We start from the raw sequence: 7,890 nt of genomic DNA, 5'->3' as shown, positions 1-7,890 counted from the left end.
AAACTAGCTCGCGGTCATTCTACTCTACCGTCTCCAGCTTCCTGCGCCCTGCGGTCTGATCGCGACATGGGAGGGCTGGCCGGAGCAGGTTGTCTGCGCGAGCTTTCCCCGGACCTCCTCCGCGAGCTTCCACGAGCCCTTCTGGGCGCGTCCGATGGTGGTGTCGAACTAGGAGTTGAGGTTCTGACTAATCGGCTGAATTGCTGATTGGCCCTAGAAAACTCCTTAAACATAGCTCCCTGGTTATGGTGTGACATGGGTGCAGAACTCGGGGTTGAGGTTCGGACTGATCGGCTGGGTCTAGGCCGACTATCCCTGCGGGACTTGTGAGTCCCGCTTTGCCTCTTTTCGATGTTAACGTCAGTTGCAAGAGGGGGTAGTCGGGCCAAGACTTCCTTGATTTGCTTACTTGCTCTGGATAGATGACTCCTCAACTATATGTTCTCCATTTCTGTCGCCATCAGGTAACCCGAGTTTGGATTTGGCGGTCGGGGCGCCGAACTCCCAGTGTCGTCCTGGCCCATCGGCTGCTTTCCCGATCGCTGCTGGACCTCGGGGCTTGGTTCGTTGGATATGGCAGCATGGTGGGCCTCCTGCCCATCACGTTGATCCGCCTCGTTACCATGCCTCGACCGAGTAACCATTGTTCCTTTATTTTAGCAAAAATACTCATTGTTCATTCAAGTGTGCTTAATGATGAATTCATGTTGTTGTTTCGCCATCAATGGCAAGATAATTAGTTATTTTTGTGCTGGGAAGTTTGAATATAATGGAGGAACTTGAATGACACAAGTAGATAATCTTGTTAGATTATGTTTTTGTAAATAGCATAGGAACGTGTTATTTGCATTTTGTAACAATTGTGAATTGAAGCTTAAAATTGAATTCTTAAACTTGATTGGCAAAAGAATATGTTTAATTAGGCGAAAGAATTAATACCACACTACTACAAAACAAGGCTTTCCCGACACCCAACAATGACAGTCAACTCCATTGACTGTCGTAATTGCGCATCACAACTCTATGCCGATAGTTGAAAACTATAGGCATAGGGATCAATGTCGACAGTTAATAACTATCGCTATTGCTTTCGACAGTTAAAAATTGTCTCTATTGACCCCAACGTCGACAGTTAATTTGAAACCAATGCCGACAATTAAAAACTGTCGTTATTGACCTCAACGCCGACAGTTAATTTGAAACCAATGCCGGCAGTTATAAAATGTCACTATTGACCTCAATGCCGACAGTTAATAAAAACTCAATACCGATAATTATAAACTGTTGTCAAAATCCAAATAAAAAAATCCTAAAAATATATTTATAAAATTATAATTTAAATAAAAAATAAATTGTGTAAATATATTTATAAAAATATGTATTAATTAAGAACTTATAAAAGTACATTGTCTTTTGTTTCTAAATTTTTCTAATATTGTTCATTTTTGTATTTATATGTTTTTATAATAATTTGTATATTCAAATGTAAATTATGATATAGAGAATAATAGTTAAATTTGTTTAACATATTTATAAAATTGGTATTAATTGATTTAAACTGGGTAATATATACACAAAAAAAGGGTTATGTTATTCATTAAAAAGGTATTTTAATTTTAAATATAATTGAATAAATAAATATAATTTTGTAAATATAATTATAAAAATAAGTATTAATTAATAAATTTAACATTGTATTTTATATTGTATCTATTTTTTCATATTATTATTAACATTTATAATTATATGTATTTATAAGTATTATTTAAATTTTTAATTATTATATAAAATAAAAGTTAATTATTTTATAGATATTTAAAGAATAAATATTAGTTGAAATGAGTTTTTTTTTTAATAATTAGTTAAACTTTTCAATAATTTAAAAATATTGCATTTTTAATAATTTAAATTAAATATTTATATAAAATATACTTTAAAAATATTGCGTGTCCTAATTATTTATGATAGCCTTAAAAAAATTCTTCATAAAAACAAAACAAGTAAAAGAATTAAGGCGTGACCTTAAAAAACAAAGTGAAAAACAAAATGGGCTCCCATTTTCTCATCCTCTATGATCTATCACTCTCATTTTCTCTTAAAGCCCGCCTCCCGCCTCCCGCCTCCCGCCTCCCGCCTCCCGCCTTCTACCCCCTGCCTCTTTCTCTCTCTCTTTCTATCACTCTTCTCCGTCTATTTGACTTGTTCTCCCTCTCTCACTCAACGATGTCGACGACCAGGCAAGGGCATGGGTTTGACGACGCTTTCCTCAATTTGGCAGCTGCCCAATTTTTTTCGACGACTAGGCAAGAGCCTGGGTAAGCCTCTTTTTCTTGTTCCCAATTCATGATCATAGTAGAACTAGATTATTAAGATCCCAAAAAAATTCATTTCCATATTTTTATATACAATACACACACACACACATATATATATATATATATATCCATGTATATATATACCCTCTTGGTTGTTTTCTCTATTTTGAATTATATACCCTCTTACAGCAGAAGTTTGTGTGGAAGCTTTCTCCATCCAACCACACACCCTTCATGAATCTCTCTGTTTCAAACTCATCTCTTAGTTCAATGAGGTTTTGTTTTCTATCTTGAATTTCTAATTTGACTTTCAGTTGTTCTTTGTTATCGCCTAATTTGGGATTCTTTATTTGTAATGTTTAATAATAAAATTTGCAATCCCGTAGTAATGTGTTTGGTTGTGGGAGAAAGGGATATCATGTACATAGCACAAGAGTGAGAAACCTCTGTGAGGGGATTCTCTGAGTGTGTTACAAAGGTTTGGGGTCAAGTTTTTTGTTAATGAATGTATTCTATAATTTTTGTTTAAAATCAAATTTATCAGTTTTGATCATGCTAATTGAGGCATTTGTCTTTTATAAGTTGTTGGTATGCATAAAAGAAAATTTTAGGCTAATAGTATACGTCTTTCGTCATGGCTTCCTTTTTTTGTCTGGATGAAGAGGTCATTTTCCTCAAGTAGTTATTTGTTACAATAACTTGAATAGTTGCTCCACCAATTGCTTATTGTCATTTATAAAGGGGAATAATTTGAATGGTTGTTGATTATGGGTCTGATCATAGATTATATGTGTTAGTGAAAATGCCTACTGACATTTGTTTTGTTCATGTCTTTTCTGCAAGATTTTTCTTATGCTGTGTTGTTTAAATTAAGCCATCTTAATAGTTTATTTGATAATGCAGCATATTTATGATTTGTATTTTTAGTTTTTTAATTGCAAAAGTAAAGCCTATCTGCTTGGTCAGGTTTAAGACTTAAAAGTTACTAAGAAATTTTGTCTTTTAAATTGGATTGGTTGGCTACTTAGTGTTGCTAAAACTTTGTGTTCCTGTGTTTCAGGATATGGCCTGTGACACGTTCTTGAAGATTGCGCAGAAGTGCAAGTCTAAATTTGTAATTGTTCAGGTAATATTTCATTGCTTTAGGAATAAGCTTTGGGAATTAGAAGTGTATGATTTTTAGATTCGTAGGTGTCTTCTATTTCAAAACTTTAGTAGTTTGATGATTTCATTTTCTTTAGGTATTCTAGTTTTAGAAATTGTAAACAGTAAAATGTTTGTGCTATATATAATAAAAAGTGTTTGATTCTTTCCGTATAAATTTGTTTTCTTACTAGCCAACAACTATCATTATTAATTTTTGCATATTAATTGCTTATGAAACTTGATAGATAATGATATTTTTTTTATATATAAATTTCAATTAAGCAAACCTAAAAAAGTGAATTGGTGAACTATTGGTAAGATTACTGATTGGTATTTGGTACTTATGTTGTTAGCTGTGACTTGTTTTAGAACGCTGGCTTGGCTGTGTATAATGTACTTATACTCTCTAGTTCATTGTTTTCAAAGTTGATATATGATTCAATGTATGGTGTCTCAGTTGCTACTATCTTATTTAATTTACGTTGTATCAGAAGGATTGTTGGCGACTTCAGTGGTTTAAGTGATGAAAGGTTTTTCCGAGAGTTAATGAACATTACATTTTGTCATTCTATTCACATATTTGGAGAAGACCTCATCTCATGTATCTTATTTTCCGAGAGCTAATTATTCTATTGAATCTCCATATGTCATGAATATGATAAGGATACTAAAGCAGCACAAAAAAAAATCTTATCATTTCAAAGTAACAAAGTTACGAGCTCTACACAATGAGTTCAATAGAAAGTTTGATGTTGTATTTCATTAAATTTAATCTTAATTTATAATTTTATAAATAACTTATTGACATTGTATTTTTTATTTATATAATGAACAATTATGAATATTTTACTGTTGTAATTTTTTATTAATATTAATTGTTTTTTAATTAATATTCTTTTTATTAATATTCTTGTTGTGTTTGGTGCTTGGTCTTAATGGTGTGGGGGTATTTAAAGTATTTTTTTATTTCTTTCATGATTTTCAGCGCAATTAATAACTGTCCTAGTTGCTCTCTATAGCGGCAGATATTAATTGCTGGCATAAAGAGCAATGACGAGAGCTAATAACTGTCGGCATGGAGAGCAACAACAATAATTAATAACTATCAGTAAAGTCTACCCCTATGTTGGCATAGGCAATGGCGATATTTAGCTAACTGTCGTCGTTACTCAATAGCGACAGCTATAAACTGTCTGGAAATCCCAGTTTTGTAGTAGTGAGGATTTGGGAAAGTTCTATAAACTTATTTTGAATTCTTGTTAACTTTGGAAATTTTGCTGAGATTTCGCTACAACAAAACGTATAAGTCACTTGACATAGAGAAACTTGATAATTCAAGTCAATTTCAACCAATTGAATTTTTCTTGAATTTAGATTGTCGTCTTAGTTTATTTCAAGTATTTTTAATTTAATTTTCACCACTAGAGTGTTTGATAATTGATTTGCACACAATTATTTGTTATTTCAATCTCTATGGAGATGATACTCAACTTGTCATTATATTATTTATTTTGTGACTGTCTATACTTGCACATTATTGATCAAATTATATCACAACAACTATGCATGTGATTTTTGATTAGTCTCTAGAATTTTTGTATTATAGAGTTATTTCTATTTAATCATTGTTAATTTAAAGTATGTAAGCCTTAAATTCTCAATAACCAAAATCTCTATTACTAATTACTTTCTATTTTATGTTTTGCATAATCAATAATGAAGGAAATTTATTCATCTTCTACAACTTTTAAATCCTTGCTTCAAGATTTTGTTTGTGTTGAACACATAATCATGGGATATCAAAGAAACTTATACTTGGACAGGTGTAACCTAGATATAATTGTGAACCTATGGGCTTCATCAATTAAAGATGAAGATAAAAATTAGGATTTTAATCAAATCGGTAAAGGTATCACAAAATTTCGTGTTTCTAAATGTGTAGATTTCAAGAATTTGAATGAAATGTGTTTGCTGCTATATTTTTGTGTGTAATGCCCTACTACCCAATGACTGTTACGCTGTGCATTTTAAACAATGCTAAACTCGCTAAACGAGTCATTTGGACATAATCATGTAACTAAATGTGATTAACGGTTTAGGGTTAAATTTTTTTGTCAAAGATACAACATTTTACTAAAACGTTTACTGTATACATTGGGATCCCAAAATATATTTTAAAGGTTAATTACAATAAAATATTTACAACCAGCCGACCTGAGCGGCAAAATAGGGTTTAACCCTAGTTCTTCTTTAAACTCTCGGTCGTGGTGGTAGAGCAGCTGCATATGTACACATCGTCACCTAAGCTCTCCAACTCAAGGATGGTCCAGCTTTCTTTTGCCTTTACATGCACCACATAGCACTTGTGAGTCGAGGCTCAGCAACAAAACTCAACATACTCATAAACAGATAATAACATGTCACTAAATCATAGTAAGCATGCCTAGCAGTAATACCCTATTCATGCATGCATGCAAGTACAGATAAATGATTATGGGGTCCTGCATCTGAATAGATGACTAATGAGTCTATCTCTGGGGACATGCTTCTTGAATAGATGACTATTGAGTCAATCTCTGGGGATCTGCTCCCTGAATAGATGACTAATGAGTCAATCTCCGTATAGGTGACTAATGAGTCACACTCTGTATAGGTGACTATTGAGTCACACCCTGGATAGGTGACTAATGAGTCACACTCTGGGGCTCTGCACCCTAAGCCATGTGACGTTTCAATCACCTGAGCCTTTTGACCCTTGCTCTAAGTAACTAGCCTTTAGACTAGACCAGCGCTTTAGTTTTCTTTGACCTTAGGGTCGGTCAAGCATTTAATGCTCATGTTGATTAGATCTAATAATTTCGGCCTATGTTAAACACATTAATGTCATTCTTGACTCTTAAGCCAATACCATACGACCAGTGCTCATTACCACCGTTGATCTTGACTAATAAGTCACAGCTTCACAATCAATACTAAACATCAATGTCGTTCCTTGACTAATAAGTCAGTGACAAGTAAGCAAAGCTGCTATTCATTTACAATGTAATCAATGTCTATATATAAAGCACTCAACATGCCTCATCAATAACCATGCATGTCACATACTGGGTGCAGTTTTCTTACCTTCAACCCAAGCACGGGTTACCAATGAACGACCCTCGAGCACGATCCTATCCCGAGCCCTAACGGTAACCTATTCACAACCATAAAATAATAACCTCATAAGATTCAATCCTTAAAAACAAACTCCGAGACCATTCCCATGCTCTCAAGACTTCCAATCCACCCAACGGGGTGGTGGAACCATCCCCCGAGCCCTCAAAGTCCTTCCAAGCCCTAAAAATGGGTTTTGCTGAAACAGGTATAGCACTGGGGCACCCATGGATAGCGCTGGGGCGCTGCCCCAAGTCAGAGAGCACCCGTGCTCTCCTCTGCCTAGCGCTGGGGGACCAGTTCAACGGACCAAAATTTTCTGGTTCTTTCCCCTGTGTTTTCCCCTAAGTTCCAAACTTCAAAACCGACCTAAACACCATCCAAACTTATAATTTAACCTCAAAATCTCATCAATACATCAACCTCATCAAAATCCAAGTTCCCACTTGATCAAAAACCCACTAAAAACTAAAACCCAACACCTTGAATCTCAAAGCTCAAGAACATAGAAACTAAAACAGAACTCAATCAAAAACAGAGTTTGAAGCCTACCTCAATGGTGATTATGCCCTCCTACTTGCAACTAATCAAACCCCAAAGCAAGCCTTCATTCAAAGCTTAAGGTTTCCATTAATTTCCTCAAGAATTCAAACCAAAATAGGGAGAGCAAGAGAGAAACCGAGAGAAAGAGAGAGATGATGCTTTGTTTTGTGATTACTTCAGCAGAGGGGAAAATGTGACTAAGTCACTGATTTGGCACAAAATGACCATATTGCCCCTTAGACTAAGCTTTGCCATCTTAAACCCTCAATGGCAGTTTTGTCATTTGCCACTTATCCCGTTAATCATAATCAATGTCTCACAATTCCCGTTAATTCCAATATCCTCAACTAATTACCAAATAATTTCCCCCATTACCCGAACCAGGTAATGCACTAAATTACCAAATTACCCCTAGGCTTTCCCCGAGTTTGACCCCGTTATGACTAAACCGCTACTTTGCTCACTAGGATCGTCTCATGCCGAATATCTCAAATATATCCACATAATGATGTGATCCCACACATATATCACATATATGCCACATATACCCAAAACAGACTAAATTATGAAAATTACCCAATTAAACAGAAATGGGCCCAAAGGCATATTTAATACACCTAACACATGCATATCAAGTCATATTATAATATTACTCACATATTCACATAATGATACACATAAATATCATATAATCACATAATTCCATAATTTTCCATCTTGGCCCCCCAATCAA

General features: G+C 34.5%; 1 long non-coding RNA gene across 2 annotated transcripts; it reads left to right on the top strand.

Annotated features, from left to right (window-relative positions):
* The first annotated feature begins 2,081 nt into the window (after positions 1 to 2,081).
* On the top strand, positions 2,082 to 4,266 carry LOC133804782 (uncharacterized). Of its 2 annotated transcripts, XR_009878622.1 has the most exons (4): positions 2,082 to 2,315; positions 2,505 to 2,590; positions 3,376 to 3,441; positions 3,953 to 4,266. It is a non-coding gene; the product is annotated as an uncharacterized LOC133804782 (long non-coding RNA). The 2 variants fall into 2 exon arrangements; XR_009878623.1 differs by lacking the exon at positions 2,505 to 2,590 and having other exon boundaries at positions 2,083 to 2,315.
* Positions 4,267 to 7,890: the final 3,624 nt, after the last annotated feature.

Source organism: Humulus lupulus, chromosome X (genome assembly GCF_963169125.1).
Source record: "Humulus lupulus chromosome X, drHumLupu1.1, whole genome shotgun sequence".
NCBI classification, from domain to species: Eukaryota; Viridiplantae; Streptophyta; class Magnoliopsida; order Rosales; family Cannabaceae; genus Humulus; species Humulus lupulus.
The sequence above is the reverse complement of the archived record's forward strand: the minus strand, read 5'-3'. Positions and strand labels throughout refer to the sequence as shown.